At 43.8% G+C, this 18,322-nt stretch overlaps 1 non-coding gene across 1 annotated transcript; it reads left to right on the top strand.

Annotated features, from left to right (window-relative positions):
- The first annotated feature begins 17,744 nt into the window (after positions 1-17,744).
- On the top strand, positions 17,745-17,851 carry LOC141650528 (small nucleolar RNA R71). The gene has a single exon (XR_012546554.1). It is a non-coding gene; the product is annotated as a small nucleolar RNA R71 (small nucleolar RNA).
- The last annotated feature ends 471 nt before the right edge of the window (positions 17,852-18,322 follow it).

Raw genomic sequence — 18,322 nt, 5'->3', positions numbered from 1 at the left:
CGATTTACCTCGGAGACAAGGGTGAGAGGTCACGTCGAAGCTTCTCCCCTTTCTTTCGACTGAGTTCCCTAGGGCGTTGGGACCGGGTCATCACTGGTTTTGCGGTCCTCATCCGCTTTATGAGGGCCATGGTTCGTCCGGAGTTGATGGAGAAGGGGACTTCTCCTGGCGCCGTCGGACACAGGCTCTTGTTGGAGGTATGAACCTTCCTTTAGACCAAAGTAAATTCCTTTCTTTTATCAAAGATCGAAAGATCGTCATTGACTATTCTGTTTTACAGGCGTGGGTGTACTCTTACTTTCCGGACCTCGCGCCCAAGAGGACGGAGCCGTTGGAGAGGGCCTATCCCGTGGTGAGGGATTGGGTCATGTGCCGGACGAAGAGCAAGCGTTCTTCTCACAATGTCTACCGGCGGGATGTGAACGCTCTTCAGCTGAGCAGCGTGAGTATCCCATTTGTATTCATTCACACCTTCTCATACTTTGTTTTAAATTGATCATAGGAATAACCTTTGCCTTTATATTGCCGCAGTGGGTGCCCAGACCTTGGGCGGAGTACGCTGGAGCGCCTCCTTTTGTCGCTGAGGTCCTTCGACCTAGGAGCTCGAGTCGGCTGCTGTTGTGGACGTCGATGGGTCCTGTGTGGTATCTGGGCGAGCGGTTAGCTCGTCAGTGCTTTCGGGCGCGTTGACGGTTCCCATCGATCCTCCTAGACGATGTTTAGGGAGCCTTCGAGGCCGAGAGGGAGGCGGACTTGGCTGGTGCTAGTGGCGACGACCTTCTTCTCCCTGACGAGGATTACTCGGCGTTCCTTTACGGGAGGTTGGCGTATTGGCCGGTAGTGGTGAGTATCTTTTGTTTTCTTGTTGGATTTTGATTTTCGAGAATTGCGACGAAAGATCATCGATTAACGAGGGCCATTTGTCTTTGCAGGAGGTTGAGGCGGCGGGCATCGAGCCCCCAGAGTACCCCGAGACCCTTGAGTACACTGACGCTACTGGGAGGACGACGATCTCCGAGCTGCGTGACTTTGACGTGGCTGTGACGAATGCTGGCCTAGATGATTGGCAGCATCTGATTCGGAGGGTGAGTTCCCATTTTGCATAGTTTTCGTGTAAGAACACATTTGATTGAATTTGTTCAATTTTGCTGAGAATTACTTTTTGAAAATGCAGGTTGCGCCGTCCCGGTTCGTGGCACTATGGAGGGTGGCCAACCGGCTACGAGCTACGGCCATCGAGGCACTCGTCGGCGGTCGGGGTCGTCAGGTATGAACCTCACTTGACTTCTTTTGATTTTTGATTATCTCCCCTTTTGATTGAGTTGATTGACATGAGTCAATTTATTGCTGTTCACAGGCCGATCGTGAGCTGGAGCGAGAGTTGACCCAGTCTCGGGAGGAGACGGCTCGTTTGTCGAGGGAGCTCGAGTTTCGGGATGCCGAGATTGCCGCTCTTATGGCGAGGGTTGCCGAGCTGGAGGGTGCCCAGCAGTAGCTTTTGTGTACATTTGGACATCCGTTTTTGAAACATTTTTGGACTTGTTTTGGGGCGCAAGCCCCCAGTTTACTTGGATTTGGACTTGTTTGGGGCGAAGCCCCCAGTTGTACATTTGGACTTGTTTGGGGCGAAGCCCCCAGTTGTACATTTGGACTTGTTTGGGGCGAAGCCCCCAGTTTGCTTGTATATTTGCTTTTTTGTTGTATATACGATGGCCTGAGTGCCTTTTGCTGCTGGGTGGTGTTGTTTGTACCTGCAGGTTAGCTTTTGAACAGGTTTGGTAGACAACGGTTTATGCCGTCATGCTGCCGGAATTTATATAGAAAATCACGTAACACATACATTTTTATATACACATAAGGCCTTTAATTAGTGCAAAATGAGACTCGAAAGGACGTGAAAAATGCAAAAATTTTGTCGGAAATGACCGGACGGTAGGGAGGGTTACCCCCGAAAAAAAAGAAAAAGAGAAATCTATAAGTTAGAAAATGGAAAAAATAGAAATTAAGAAAATGAAATGACTAAGTAAATGTTGAAATAAAAAAGAATTAAAATGAAAACTAAATATAAAAGTGTGAGAAAAATGGCGGAAAATGTCGATGTCGCCTCGAAATGCGCGTCCGCGGATTAAGGAAACCTGAAGCATGGTAAATTTCTCGGATTTACCAAAATAAAATCCCGTAGGAATAGGAAATTATTCGTTTATAGAATTAGGAAAGATCCAAACGCGGAAATCACGAAGTGAGGGAGTGGGGAAGAGGCGCAGCATGAGCCGCGTCCCTTTGAAGAGGCGCAAAGCGGTGCCGCGCCTTGTTCCCAAGCGTGCGGTTCGACGGATTTTTGGAAACAAAGAATTAGTATATATAGAAGCGTCGACGAAGCTTTAAATCATATAATTCTTCCGTCTCTTCTTCGTCGATTCACACATAAAAACTCCCAATAAATTTTCAAGAGAAAATTATCATCATGAATACTTTGGAGATTCGCTTGAAGGAATGGACTAATGAGTTTTCGAACATTGAGAAACATGATATGGGTGCTTATAACCTTGGGTCTTTATTGAGTTTGAAACTCATTAAGGTTGTAAAACCGTTCTTGGATGCTTGCCTTGATTACTGGGACCCAAATTATCATGTTTTTGCGTTCCCGGGAGGTGATATTTGTCCTTTTCCTGAGGAAAATTGTTTGCTATTGGCGGGTGGGACCCCGAATATTTACCTGCCATCCCTTCTACTGCTCAAGGGTATAAGAGTAAGTTCAGAGATTTGCTTGGACTTACTAGACTTGAGGTGGATCGCTTAGTTACCCCGAAAGGCGTGAGGATGCTAGATTTTATAGACCGATTCATCAACAGGGCCGACCCTACTGTTTCTTATGTTGCCGGGGAGGAGGGCGTTTGGCTTCGTTCTTTGCATGTGTATGTCTTTCAGGGACATGTTGATGAAGATTTGAGAGGCGATCCTCGTCTTCTGGGCCTTATTGAGCAAATGGAGCTGCGCAGGAGCCCAGCTTGTCTATGCCTAGGGGAGATCATTTTGGGTTTGGATAATAGGAAATCCAACCGTGATCTGCCGTTCTTGGGAAGTCCCGTTATTTTGCAGGTAAAAGACATCTTTCTTTCTTTTTTTTTTTTTTTTTTTCTTCTTTTTTTTTTTTTTTTTTTTTTTTTTTTTTTTGATGTCTAATGCCTGTTTTTTGGTAGGTTTGGCTTATGGAACGGCTCCATTGCCGAGCCCCCGGTTCATGCACTTTCCTATCATGCCCGCATGATTTCGATGAGGACACGGCTGTACATGGTGGACTTCACCCGGTCTGCGACTATTGGAAGGACAAGTCAAGAATGATGATGGCCCGCCGATCGGGTGGGTCGTTCCGTGGTGGCACCTCAAGTCATCACTTTGGAGTGTCTTCTTTGGATCCCACTAGGTCCGTGCGCATTCCTGGATTGGAGTTTATGATATGCATCTTCCCTGAGAGATTGATGAGGCAAGTTGGGTTGAAGCAGATGATTCCTAGGCTTGACACCGTTCCGCAGACTGCTATGGCGCTTACTACAGAGAGCCGAAGAGAGTGGGCTATGAAGTGGGCCCAAAGAAACATGTGGTTCTTGAACTTCTCCTCCAATGCCTTGTGGGTGTCGGACTCTTATCTGAGGTGGAGGAAGGCTGCAACTTCGGAAGAGCGCGAAAGACTGAGGAAGCGCGAGCCCGTTGACTACAAGGTGCGCGAGGGAGAGAAAGAGAAGGAGAAGCATCTGACTGAAGGAGAAGAAGAAGCCGGGTTTCAAGTCATTCATCCTTCGAAGAAATCGAAGATTACTCCTGTCGCAGAGATGGTGGTTGGCAAGAATGGAAGAGTCAGGCCTCGAGAAAGACCGTTGGTGATTAGGTCTGAAGTGGTGCAAGAGCGCCCGGCTCGAGGTCGTGACAAGAAATATGACAAGAACGACAAGGGCAAGGGAAAGATGGAGGAATAGCCCAAGTCTTATTTATTATTTGATTATTATTATTATTGTTGTAATAAGAAAGGAGGGATTTTTAGAATCCTAGCCTAATCTATTTTTATTATTTGTCGTATTATTATTATTAGAAATTGAATGAAATAAAAAGGTTAAGTGGTTATGAAACCGTTGTGATTTTCTTTAATTATTCTTGTCGAATTTCAAATGCAATGCAAATGTCCTTCTATTTACATTTTAAATATAATGGTGGGTTGAATCCCGTGAAGGATTGCCTACGTATTCACTTAAAAAAAGCGAAATCAAACCCTTGCGCGTAGTTCGAGTAAATGTAAAAGAATAATTGTTCGAAGCAAGAGCTTGTAATGAACATAGAAAATAAGCATGAGCTTTTGCTTACTCGGGAGGTGCGAATTTAGTTTGTTTGACGATATGAGGATGACAAGTTTGCCAAGATGCAAGAGCATAGTGACATTCAAATGGGCCAGGGGCCGCTTATTTAGTGCCACAAGAGCGACACTTAGGTTTACGCGAGGCGCGTTTTTGTTCCTATTCTAGGCATAGTATCGTTTCAGTTGGTCGAGATTTGTGGGGTTTGAAAACTCATTCCCATCTAGGTCTGTGATTCTAACCGCGCCTCCTGGGAGTATGGATTTGACTAGATATGGTCCGGCCCAGTTAGGTTTGAATTTTCCCCTTGGGTCGACGGGTAAAAGAGCTCTAACCGATTTGAGAACTAAATCTCCTTCTTTGATGTTTCTTGGCCTAACCCTTTTGTTGAAAGCTCGTTTGATACGTGCTTGATATGTTTGGACATTATGTAAGGCACGAAGCCTACGTTCATCCAGGAGGATGAGTTCTTCATATCTATCCCTTTTCCAATCGACTTCCGGGATTTGACTTTCTAGCAGAATACGCAAGGATGGTATTTCTAGCTCGACTGGTTGTACGGCTTCCATGCCATAAGTCAAATAGAAAGGAGTAGCCCCAGTGGGTGTCCTGACGGATGTTCGATACCCCCACAAAGCGAAGGGTATTTTGCTTGGCCAATCTCTATAATTGTCAGTCATTTTCTTGAGGATCGTGACGACATTTTTGTTAGACGCTTCTACCGCGCCGTTAGTCTGTGGTCTATAGGGCGATGAGTGGTGATGCTTAATCTTGTATTTGGCTAGCAATTGCTCTGCTTCGGCTTGAAAGTGGGACCCATTATCGCTAATGATCTCATGTGGGCAACCATATCGGCAGATGATGTTATTTTGTATGAATTTGGCTACATTTTTGGCCGTAAGAGCGGTGTAGGAAGCCGCTTCTACCCACTTGGTGAAGTAGTCAATTGCTACTAGGATGAAACAGTGACCTCCTGTTCCGGCTGGGGTTATTTTCCCAATTATGTCAATTCCCCATGCGGAGAATGGCCAAGGAGATGTCATCGTATAGAGCAACGAAGGAGGGACATGTTGTACGTTCCCGAAGATTTGACAGTTGTGGCAATGTCTCACATATTTGATGCAATCCGATTCCATTGTGGTCCAATAGTACCCTAGACGTGTGATTTTCTTTGCCATCATAGGTCCACTCATGTGAGGACCGCATTCTCCGTCGTGGACTTCTTCCATCACTTTTCGTGCCTGTGAATGATCAAGGCAACGTAGGACTACACCAAGAGGTGTTCTTTTGTACAATTCTCCTTGCATGAGAACGTATTGTGAAGACAATAGGCGTATAGCTCGTTGTCCCCTCTTGTCCATATCTGGTGGATAGGTACCATTAAGCTTGAAGTTCAGGATTGCTTGGAACCAGGGTTCCTGTGCGATTTCTTCTTCATCGGTAATTTGATGGACATAAGCCGGCTCCGACCGTCGTTCGATACACAAGGGCATTTCCATCATGTAATCTGGCATGTTTATCAAAGATGCAAGTTTCGCAAGAGCGTCTGCAAATTGATTTTCTTCTCGAGGTAGGTGTAAGTAGGTTACGTGATCAAAGAATTGAGCGACTTGGTCTATCCTAGCCTGATAGGGTGCTAGGCTTTCACTTCGGATTTTCCAGGATCCCGTAACTTGGTTGATGATTAGTGACGAATCCCCGTGCACTCGGAGGTTTTTGATGCCTAAGCTTACTGCCGCTTGTAGTCCAATGAGGCAAGCTTCATATTCTGCGGCGTTGTTTGTCACCTCGAAGTCGAGTTTGACAGCGATCGGTGTATGCTCACCTTCAGGAGAAATGAGCAACACTCCTATCCCAAATCCTCTCAGGTTTGATGCTCCATCGAAGTATAGATCCCAGGAGTCTACATCTGTTTGAAGTATATCCTCGTCGGGGAATGACCAAGTATCTATGGTTTGTGCGTCGTTGATGGGATTTTCTGCGAAGAATTCGGCGACGGCGCGACCCTTTATAACTTTCAGTGGCACATATTTGAGGTCAAATTCTGAGAGCATCATGGTCCATCTTGCCAGACGTCCGTTGAGAACGGGTTTCTCGAAGGGGTATTTGACTGGATCCATTTTGGAGAATATCTTGACAGAGTAGCTAAGCATGTAGTGACGTAGCTTCTTCGTTGCCCACACAAGAGCGAGGCATGTCTTTTCGAGTTGTGAGTATTTGCACTCGTATTCCAAGAACTTCTTACTTAGATAGTAAATAGCTCTTTCTTCACTTCCTACGGTTTGAGCTAGCATGGCACCCATGGCGGTTTCGGTTACCGTGAGATACAAACCAAGAGGTTGATCTTGTTGTGGTGGCATGAGCACTGGTGGTTTAGCCAATATCTCCTTGATTCGGTCGAACGCCTTTTGACAATCATCATCCCACATGGTGTGGTCTGTTTTCTTGAGTTTCTTGAAGATAGGCTCGCAAATCATCGTAAGTTTCGATATGAATCGACTTATGTATTGAACTTTTCCCAGGAATCCTCTGACTTCTTTTTTTGTTTGAGGTTGTGGCATTTCGATCAGAGCTTTGATTTTGGAAGGATCTATTTCTATACCTCGTTGGCTAACGACGTATCCTAGGAGTTTGCCAGACGTTACCCCAAATGTGCATTTCTGAGGATTGAGTCTCATGTTGTACTTCCGTAGCCTTGCGAAGAACTTGCGAAGGTTCGCAATATGTCCCTCTCTCTCCTTGGATTTGACGATCATGTCATCTACATATACCTCAACTTCTTTGTGCGTCATGTCATGTAGGAGTGTAGTCGCGGTGCGTTGGTATGTAGCTCCGCGTTGATCAATCCGAACGGCATTCTCAGTATAGCAATAGGTTCCCCATTGGGTGACGAACGCAGTCTTATGCATGTCTTCCATGGCCATTTTGATTTGGTTATAACCCGCATATCCATCCATGAAGGATAGTAATGCGTGGTCTGCAGTATTGTCCACTAATATGTCGATGTGAGGTAGAGGGAAGTCATCTTTTGGACTCGCTTTGTTCAAATCCCTAAAGTCAACACAAACTCGGATTCTCCCGTCCTTTTTGGGTACGGGTACTATGTTATCTACCCAGTCAGAATACTCGGAAACTTTGATGAACCCGGCTTTGAATTGTTTGTCAACTTCTTCCTTAATCTTTAGAGCCCACTCTGTTCTCATTCGTCAAGCTTCGTTTCACGGGTTTGAAACCTGGCTTAATCGGAATCCTATGTTCGGCGATATCCCTGTCGATCCCTGGCATGTCTTTGTAGGACCAAGCGAAGACGTCTTTGAATTCATTTAGGAGGTCTATGAGGTCGGCCCGTTCGGTAGAGCTCAAGGTAGTCCCTATCCTAAGTTCTTTGGGTTCTAGTTCGGTTCCTACATTGATGGGTTCGGTGTCCTCAATTCGGTCCCCCTTCCCTTTCCCGTAGTATTTCTTTGGCTACGTAGGGAGGTATTTTGGTCAAGTCCGGGTCTTGGTCATCCTCGCATCATCATAAACAGAATTGCACTCAAGATAACGCGAAGAGTAAGCGAGAACCCGATTTATTCATATTAAGATTCGAGTAAAGTGAAACAAAGAAGCCAACCGATCCATGGTCGGTGGCGGTAAAGGGACGATAATGGGGCATTTCCCGAACTACTGTGGCTACTTGAAAATAAGCTAGGAGAAACGAAGGGAGTGGGGATGACGACAGAGTAGACTCTCTAATGACTTCTCTAGACTCGACTCGACTCGACTCCGACTCGATTCCGATTCGAACTCGTCGTCTTCTGGTTCTCCTTTGAACATCTCTCCTTCTCCAAAGGTGAGCTTGAAGAGTCTTCCTTGATTGTTGGTCCATTTGATTGATTTTCTCCATCCTTTCTGCTGCTTTGTGTCGATTTCTGTGATCAATGCGGTGGGGTTGAAGCGATCGTCTTGAAGTATCGTAGTAATGATCTCATCCTGCGCGGCCTTAACAAATCGGTCCTCTCCAAACAAAAGGCTAACAGCTTGCTCGTCTAAGCAAGGTGCTTGACGGGTTTTGACGGTAGGAACCGTTTCTGGAGGGATGAAGTAGCAATCGTGAAAGATCTCGATTCCGGCTAATTTCCTCTCGAGGTAATGCCAAGGTTCGGGAAATCCATGAAAGAGTTCCGAACTTCCTTCTTGAACGAAGTATCCATTCAAGGTAGGGAGATATGGCCACATTTGGACTCCTACATACTTGCGATTTTGGACTTGGGCAAGCATTTCGAGAACTTCTTCTGTTGTGGGTTTGTACCCTAGTCCAAGTGGTATTCTCGATGAGTTGCCTTTCTTGTATGGCGCGAAGGTGTTCTTCCGAATCGGGTTCAAAGGCATTCCAGGGAAGTATCCCGATTTTTGGTATGTGGTTGACCACCAAGTTAGAGTAGGGATTATAGTATAAGGGTGCCAACTCACTTTCTATGACATTGACACTTTGGAAGCCCCCAAGTTCGTATATGGGATCCGCAAGGACTTGATTATTTGATTGCTTCTCGATTATGGCCTTGATGGGTGACGAAGTGATCGTCACAACTTTGCCATTCAGTGGGATCTTGATCTTTTGATGAAGGGTGGATGTTACTGCTTTGGAAGCATGAATCCAAGGCCTTCCCAGAAGTATGTTGAATGAAGCTTCGATGTCCACTATTTGGAAGTTAACCTTTCGTTCGATTGGTCCCGTTGCTATGGTTAGGCTAGCAAGTCCAACCACTTTTCGTCGTGTACCGTCATATGCACGTACACCTTGATTTGTGGGAGTCCAATCCGACTCTTTCATGCCTAGTTTGTATGCCGTTTTGAGGGGTATGACGTTGACCGCGGAGCCATCATCTACCAAAGTCATTGGCACATTCTTCTTTAGACAAATGACGGTGATGTATAGAGCAGGGTTGTGACTAGCGCCGAAAGGTGGCAAGTCTTCGTCTGAGAAAGTAATAGGATTACTTAGCTTGGGTGATTCTTGGAAGACCAAGTTGACTACATCTTCAGGAGTAGAGTTATGTGCTACATTTAATTTGGCCAAAGCTTGCAGTAAAGCTTGGCGATGCGGAAAGGAGCTTGCCACTAGTTGCCAGACTGAAAGATCAGCCTTGGTTCTTTGTAATTGCTTGAGCAAATGATCAGTGGGGTCGTCTTCGTTGTCATTTGGTGTGATGACATTGGTTGGACCGTTTTGAGTAGTGCTTTGGTATGGACGACCCGAGCGAGTTAGGTGATCCACATCTTGGTCTTCACCATTTTGGACTATTTCTTTGACTAAGGAGTTTTCGATGAGATACTCGTCCTCGTCGTCATCGGCCCAAACCCCATTAACTGCAGCTAGTTCCCTCATTCTCATGATATCGCTTTCTAGTCGTATGATTTGATTGACTAGTTTATCGACCACGGTGACTACTTCTTGCATAGTGGTATTTGGAGAGAAGATCAATGGTATGCGTTCTTTAGGTGTTGCATTGGGATTGCGTAAGACTATTACCATGTTTTCTAGTTCCCACACTTGCCTATCTACACTCCTTGCCCATGCGATGAAGTCGGAAATGGTAGGGGAGATGGTAGAGTAGAGCTTTTCTTTCTCAATTGCATGGATTTCGTTTTCGGTGGGAGAGATGAGGTGTGAGCAATCTAAGGTAGATTCGTCACTTGTAATCACTAGAACTCCAAGAGGATTCTCAGTGTTGTTGGGCTTGCCACCCGGTGGGATTGGAAGTCGACCATCTTCAATCATATCCTGAAGCACGTGTTTCAACTTGTAGCATTTTTCTGTGTCATGCCCTTTGCCCCTATGGTATTCACAGTAGGAATTTTCATCCCAGAATTTGGACTTCCTTTCAGGTTCGGGAGTAGGCCCAATGGGTTGGAGTTTACCTTGCTTCATTAGTCTTTTTAGAGCGTTGGAGTACGTATCTCCAAGGTTTGTGAACTTCCTTGGTGGGCTAGTTTTCTTGGATGGCTCGAGAAGGTTAACTTCGTCGGTCTTGCTAGTAGAGCCGTATGAACGACTCGTGGACCCTTGGTATCCTCGACCTACCGTTTTGGACAAGAGTCCTTTACGGATGTCGTCTTCAATTCGTGTCCCTAGTACAGTTAAGTCCTTGAAGGTCTTGATGTTTTGATATCTCAAATGGTTGGCATATATGGGCTTGAGATTGTCCACAAACTTTTCTACAAGAGTAGCCTCATCCGGGCGTTCAACTAGTTGAGTACTAGTCTTCCTCCACCTACTTAGGAAGTCGGTGAATCCTTCCTTGTCATTTTGGGTAAGAACCTCTAGAGTACGCATATTGACTTGGATTTCGGCATTATCCGCATATTGCTTTGAGAACTCGATTGCGGCATCTTCCCAAGTAGTGACCTTCTTGTTATCTAAAGTGTAGAACCATTGCTTCGGGATGGTGTCGAGAGATGAAGGAAAGATCCTTAAGAATATCTCGGGTTTGATGCCTTTGATAGACATGTAGTCCTTGAAAGCTCGGATGTGGTTCAAAGGATTCTCGTGTCCCTTGAACTTAGGGATATCCGTCATGCTAAAGTTAGTTGGCAACTTGGAATTGACGGCCTCATACTTGCGATTGTTTTCCCTATAAATGTCATCCCCCTTAAGGTACATCAATTGCTCCTCTAGGTATTGGAGTCTTTTCTCAGCTGCAGTCGTCCCTATGATAGGATTCTCGTCTTTAGACTCGTCATCGGAAAAGCGTAGTACTTCACTTTTGAGGGGAGGCAACCTTCCCTCTACATCAAAGATACGGCCTTCGATGAGCTCAAGGCGGTCATAGGTTTGGTTCTGGGTAATTTGCATTTGGGCTATCGCGGCTAGGATTCGATCATTACTTTCTTGAATTTGCTGGAGGTTCGTATCATCACTTGATCCGGGCATCTTGGAAACTGGATAAGAGATCGGCGACGAATCAAAACACGATCGACCATTCTATCACACTTGCTAAAAGAGGAAAAGTTTTGACTCGTGAAGTGGGTGTGTGCCACTTGTGTTGAGTGAGTTTTGAAGAAAGACAAGGTCTTTGAAAATGTGTGTCCTAGTCAACTGTAGTGTAGTTGTAGGAGTGGACTCGAAGTGAGGTTTGAAATGGGCTTGTGGCCCGAATTTTGACACGACAAACGGACAGAGTTTTGACCGGATTTTGTGCTAATTAAAGGCCCTATTTCGAAATTCTTGATTGAAATTGGGTTTTGATTTTTGAAAATTCGTCATGATTTGTTTTGAAATGGTGATCACGTAAGGTTTACATATTTATACAAGCATTATAACAGGATGCTGAGTGCATTTAGAAGGGTTTTGGTTTAAAGGGTGGGTTGCCATACCGAACCATCAAACCCGAAGTCTGTGGAGAGGCTCGTGCCAAACAAGAGTAAGGCCGATTCCTAGTCCATTTCCTCAAGTAGTGAAGGCCCTTGATACAAACAAGAGTAAGCATCATGGTATGGATGACGTCAATCGCTATCCATCTTTAGGCCCAAATAAGAATTAGGACCGTTTAGACGGGACGATTGGTCGAATGGGTTGGGTTGGGCCTAGGAAGGCCGAATTAAACGGTCTAGGAAGACCGAGTTATGAAAACCGACAATTGTCTTGTACAAACTTATTCCCTAACCTTGTTCAAGTTTCACCCTTAGCTACACGTAAGTGTATATTCCCCCAATGAGTCGCCAAACCGTGGACAGCGGGCCGCCCACGGGGCGCTTGGTGAAGGGGCTCGAAAACAAGCGTTTGCATTTTGTAAGGAGTCGCCACCAATTTTTATGGGAAATTGGAACCGTTCGAATACCTCGTGTCATGTCAAGACACAAAGTAGTGACATGAACACTAAGCAATCGTTACCCTTAGCATTCTATGTCTAGAATGACTCTCGTGGATGCCAATGAACACGGGTGCTCACGGAGATCTGGAGTAAGGGGTGAGGGTACGTATTAGGAAGCTCTTTTGATCGAACACCTAATCCCGCCCGCCTCGATAGCGGCCTCTACTAATGATTAGGGAAGTTATTCGTACTTGATATATCGTCGGCTATATGCATGCAATGCAACATCCATAGATTAATCCTAGCATGTGAGAATTAGACTAAGTCGGTTGACATGTAATTAGCAAACAATTAATGTCGAAGTTGGGATTTAAGGTTCATTTACATGTGAAGACATACAAATGATATGAAATACAATAATAATAAATATAAATTACAATAATTACATTGGAATAGGCGATTTATGTCGGAAATACCTTTAAAACGGATAATTTGAGGAAAAGAAATAAGAATAAAACACGACAGATCAGAAGGTGATAATACAGATATTAGTTGATTAATACGTAGCTAATTAAACTAGGTCAAGGCGTAAAAGGGGTTCGGGGACGAATTCACCCTGGAACAGCGCAGCAGATTCTTTGCGTCTGTTCCAAGGGTGAGTTCTCGCTGTAGAATCGCAAAACCGTTAATGTTATTTGTTAATTTTAAGGATTGATCACGATATTAGACTCGGATGAAGGTGATTAATGAATTATTTACATATGATTGAGGTCATAAAACAGTAAAACATGGATGAGACGGAAACAAGACGGATTAATTATGCGAAGGGTCGATGTTAATGAATGATTAACTAAACTAACTAACTAAACGAATTAGACTAAACATGATGAATGACGACGGATTAATGAACAAACAGGTGAAAATATACCAACGATGAATCCCAGAAACTCAACATGAACGAATTGAATCCCTAAAACTCGAATTGAATTTAATGACGAAAACCCGCAAATATTGATTATTTGGGATTTGAGTCGGATTTACGACGATTTAAACATGTTAATGATGATGGTTAATATACATATGAATTATTAAACTATCATGTGAACGAATTAACAGACGAATAAAACAAAAGAAATAAATTTGATACGAATTACAGAGGACGGAGGAAGAAGAAAAGAAGCAGGAACTGCGGCAGCCTCACGAAGAGGCGCAGCAGGCGCTGCGCTCCTTCGAAGAGGCGCGATTTTGCTGCGTCTTTTCTCGACGTCTATCTACCGGAAATCCGCAAAAAGGTTTTAAAGACGGTTTTAGAAATCGGTTTTAATGAGGTACTTTCGACATAAACCTTACAATTGTTATACAATAATTAAAATACAATAAATAAAAGAGAGATTAATACACCCTCAGACTTACATGTTGACGGAACGAGATGAACTAAGAAGATCGATTAGTGATGCTCGACGCGAATGCAAGAAAAGAGTGCCCTCGAAAGAGGAAAACGATTTAACAAGTTGATTAATTAGATTGATTGAGTGTAGTGGTCAAATTGGTCGGTCATGCAACGGAGAGGCTGGTACCCGGAAAGATCCGAGCTTACGTGGTCGGAAGTCCAAGCACGTAGGCGCCAATTAGTAAGAACGAAGTCTAGAATGCAAAGGGAGAAGAGAAGGGCGGACACTCGCGTGAGAAATATGAGGAACGAAAGCTCCTATTTATACTAATCACGTGAAGAAATAGGGTTTCGGAGACTCTTTGGAAGTGAATCTCGGAAAGATACGTAAAAGATACGTAAATCATGCAAAGAAGGGCCTGGGAAGAGGCGCAGCAGCCACTGCGTCTCTTGGAAGAGGCGCAGCACCTGCTGCGTCTATTCCCAGGAGGTTTCCTCCTGCTTAAGAAAGATTTCCGTGTTTAAGTTATGGTAGGACGGAATTAATTCGACTATCTTTAATATCTTATGTAAATATTACGGGATATTATTTGCCAAAAGATAAAATTTGAGAAATATGGAATAGAAATATCCGGAACATTCCAGAACATTCTGACTCGGGATTTAACAGTTATCAGAAAATGGAGACAGTTTTTGACCCGGACTCCGAATGTACTCTAATTACTGCCAAAACGACCGTATCGGGACGTAGATGACATTTAAGAGGTTGTCATTAATATTTGAGCAATCACTTGACGATAATCTTACGAACTGTCACAAATCGTTCCGCGTACCAAACATGCGGCCCAATCAACACCGGGTGGCTTGCGAGGGGTGCAGAAACGAGGTGTCTACACTTCCATGGGAGGTTGTTCTTGTTGCACTTCCAAGTTTGGGTTAGCTACCACCATAGCCAATGCTTTCTTTGCTTGAAGACTCTTTTGTCTTGATGAGAGTGCCTTTGCCTTTGTTGCTTTTGTTGCTCCCTTAGTCCTTACCATTGATGAATAAACCAAGAAAAGAGTGAAAAATCTTCAATTTCTAGTGCACCCAAATCGATTTAAAGATGAAAGGCTTTGCCTTTATGAATTCAAAAATCGACTCAAAGGTTGAAGATTTTGTGCTTAGTTTTGATTTTTATTGAAAGAGGAGTGATTGATTTGTTGTTAAAAGGATGTTGTGATTTGATTTTGGTGAATGTTGTTGAGGAATCTTGTTTTTGTGATGGAGAGGATGAGGGTTTTGGAGTTATGGGGTTTATGGGTAGTGTTATGAATAAAGGAATGAAGAAATGAATGTGGGAGGGGGTTTATAATGAACCCGAAAAATTTGAAATACAGGGGAAAGACGGGCGGTTTTTGCTCGGGACGCCCGGATTCGGCCTGTTCTGGGTTGGGAAATTCTCGCCTAAAGACGGGCGGATTCGAACAAAGACGGGCGGATTTGAAAATGCGGGACGGGCGTCTTTCAGAGAAGACGGGCGGATTCCTTTACAGGGATTTTTCTTGTTTTCTTAGCTTGAAAGACGGGCGTCTTTCCCTTCAGTGCGGGCGTCTTTTTGAGGACGGGTGGATTTCAATGCAGGACGCCCGGATTCGTTGACAATCAGAAATTTCAAAAATTCAGCTCATGATGGACGGGCGTCTTCTGCCCAATATGCCCTGATTGCCTGAAGACGGGCGGATTCTCCTGAAACCGCTCGGGTTCGACCCCTTTTACCCGGATTCAGTTCCATCCGTGTACTTTGCATATCCCTTGTCATTTTTCCATTCTTCTTCATATCTCGTGTTCTTCATTGTGGGGGCACTACTAAGGCATGGATAGCCAAGGCAATTGCCATCCCCACACTAAGCTAAAGCACTACACAACAATTGAAATTATTAGTCCCTCCCTCACTTTTCTCAAACATGATAATTATCTTGATCAAAGTATAAAAAATCCAAAAATGACAAAAATGCAATATAAGAATTGAAATGCAAGTTAGGGAGTTAGAAATATTTACAAATGGTGGTTTAGGGAGGACTCCACCAAACTCTCATTCTTGATGAGATGTCAAGGGGGCATATTCAAGGTGTTGTTGATGTTGCTCAACACCTTGAAAAAGTAATCAAAAGCTTGTTCATTGTCATGATAGAGGTCTTCAATAGACCTTGGCCCTTGTTGTCGGTCTTGATCGATGGCATTACCAATGTAGGGATTAAAAATCCCTTCAAATTCATCGTCCCAAAGACCACAAACTTCATTAAGTTGTTCATTGAAAATCTCTTGATTTGATGGAGACAACTTTCCCATTTCCTTTTCTTGACCAATAAGGCCATCTTCTTCCTTGCTTGACTTTGGTGAGCTTTGCAAGCTCTCTTTGCTACAATTCTCTTGCTCTTAGAATGGAGCATCCTCAATTTTATTCTTCCATTGGAGTTCCGACTTCTTCCTATCATCCTTCCGACTATAATGATCAATTATGAAATATGGTTCATGTAAACGGGGAGCTCTCATAGTTTTGTCAAGGTTAAAAGTTATACTCTCATCCCCCACTTCTAGAGTGAGCTCACCATGTTTTACATCAATCACCGCACCCGCGGTGTGTAAGAAAGGTCTTCCTAGGATGATTGGAATGTTGGAATCTTCCTCCATATCAACAATGACAAAGTCCACCGGGATGAAAAACTTCCCAATTCGTATGAGAACATCTTCCCATATCCCTAATGGTGTCTTCGTCGATCTATCGGCCATTTGGAGTGTGATATTGGTGCATTTAAGCTCTCCCATCCCCAACCTTTTACTCACCAAGTACGGCATAACACTCACACTAGCCCCTAGATCACATAAGGCTTTGTTGGTCGTGGTGTCGCCAATGGTACACGGTATTGAGAAGCTTCCCGGATCCTTGAGTTTTGGAGGTGAACTCCCTTGAAGTATTGCACTACTCACCTTAGTGAAGGCGATAGTCTCAAGCTTCCGGATCGACTTCTTCTTTGTGAGAATGTCTTTCATGTATTTCGCATAGGACGGCACGTGATTGATTATTTCCGTGAAAGGAATTGATACTTCCAAATTCTTCACAATTTCCATAAACTTTCCAAATTGGTCATCAAATTTGGGCTTGGCTTGACGACTTGGAAAAGGAAGTCTAATCACAATGGGCTCCTTCTCATTGACCTTGTCTTCATTTTTCTTTGAAATTTCTTCTTTTGATGATTCTCCATCTTTAGAGTTTTGCACAATTTCTTCCTTATCACTAGCTTCCACAACTTCATCCTCAACTTGCTTCTTCGGTGCTTCATACCTTGTACCACTTCTCAAGTGAATGGCACTAACCGTTTCATGTCTAGGGGGATTACTTTGAGGTGGTAATTGCCCCTTTTGTCTTTGTGAGATTGAAGATGCTAGTTGAGTCAATTGGGTTTCCAACATCTTGGTGTGAGCTAGAATGTTGTTGATGGTGGTTTCCTTTGCTTGACTATATTTTTGCATTTGAGTGAAAAATTCTTGTTGATTCTTTTGCATTTGGAGGACCGCTTTTTGAACATCAAAACGTTGGTCATTTTGTTGATTGTATGGATTTTGATTTTGGTAACCTTGGTTTTGGTTGTAAAAGGGTCTTTGATTTTGGTTTCTCATGGGAGGTGGGGTGTATGTTGTTTGAGGGTTTTGAACATTTTGGCTTTTGTATGAGAGATTTGGATGGAATTTGGTGTTTTCATTGTAATAGTTGGAATAAGGGGTACCACTCTTGTATGCTTGGAAATCATTCACTTGTTCATTTGTTCCCCTACATTCACTTTGGTCATGTCCCAAAGTTCCACAATTCTCACATATCCCACTTGGGATTGATGAAGATGCCGTCATGGCATTAACATGATGCTTTGGTGATTTTGAGGCTTCTTCAAGTCTAGCCATAGCTTTTTCGAACTTTAAATTGATTGTGTCGATGTGAGCACTAAGTTGAGCACCCAATTGAGTAACGGAGTCCACTTCATGCTTTCCTCCTCTATACTAGTAGCCTTGCGAGGTCTACTATATTGTGAGTTATGGACCGCCATTTCCTCAATTTTGTTCCAAGTTTGATTGTCATCAACTTCGGTGAACATTCCATTTGATCCCATGTTGAGAATGTTCCTTGAATCTTCATATAGACCGTTCCAAAATTGTTGTACCAAGAACCACTCGCTAAGTCCATGGTGAGGACATGAGCGACAAATTCCCTTGAACCGCTCCCAAGCTTCATACAAAGATTCTTCATCCCTTTGCTTAAAACCCGTAATTTGAGCTCTTAGCATGTTAGTCTTTTCCGGTGGGTAGAATTTTTTGTAGAAAGCTAGAGCCAACTTTTTCCAAGAATCAATTCCGAGAGTGGCCTTATCAAGGCCCTTCAACCATTGTTTCGCGGTGCCAATTAGAGAAAAAGGAAATAAGACCCATCGAATTTGGTCTTGAGTTAAACCGGTTTGAGAGATCGCATCACAATAGTCACAAAAGGTCTCCATATGAGAATGAGGGTCTTCACTAGGCATCCCCCCAAATTGGCTCCTTTCGACTAATTGGATAAAGGCGGATTTGGCAATAAAATTTCCGGTCAAATGTTGTGGTGTGGGAGTACCATTGGGTAGGTTCTCCTCGGTGGGTACGGAATGTGATGAAAACTTAGGCATTGTGGGTTTATTTTGTGTGGTATTTTGTGTGGTATTTTGTGTTGGGTTCTCCTCACCTTCTCTTGCAAAAGGGTTGATGAACTCAATAGTTGGTTGAAT

Source organism: Silene latifolia, chromosome 3, assembly GCF_048544455.1.
Source record: "Silene latifolia isolate original U9 population chromosome 3, ASM4854445v1, whole genome shotgun sequence".
In the NCBI taxonomy this organism is placed as follows: Eukaryota; Viridiplantae; Streptophyta; class Magnoliopsida; order Caryophyllales; family Caryophyllaceae; genus Silene; species Silene latifolia.
This window is presented reverse-complemented; position numbering and strand designations above follow the sequence as displayed.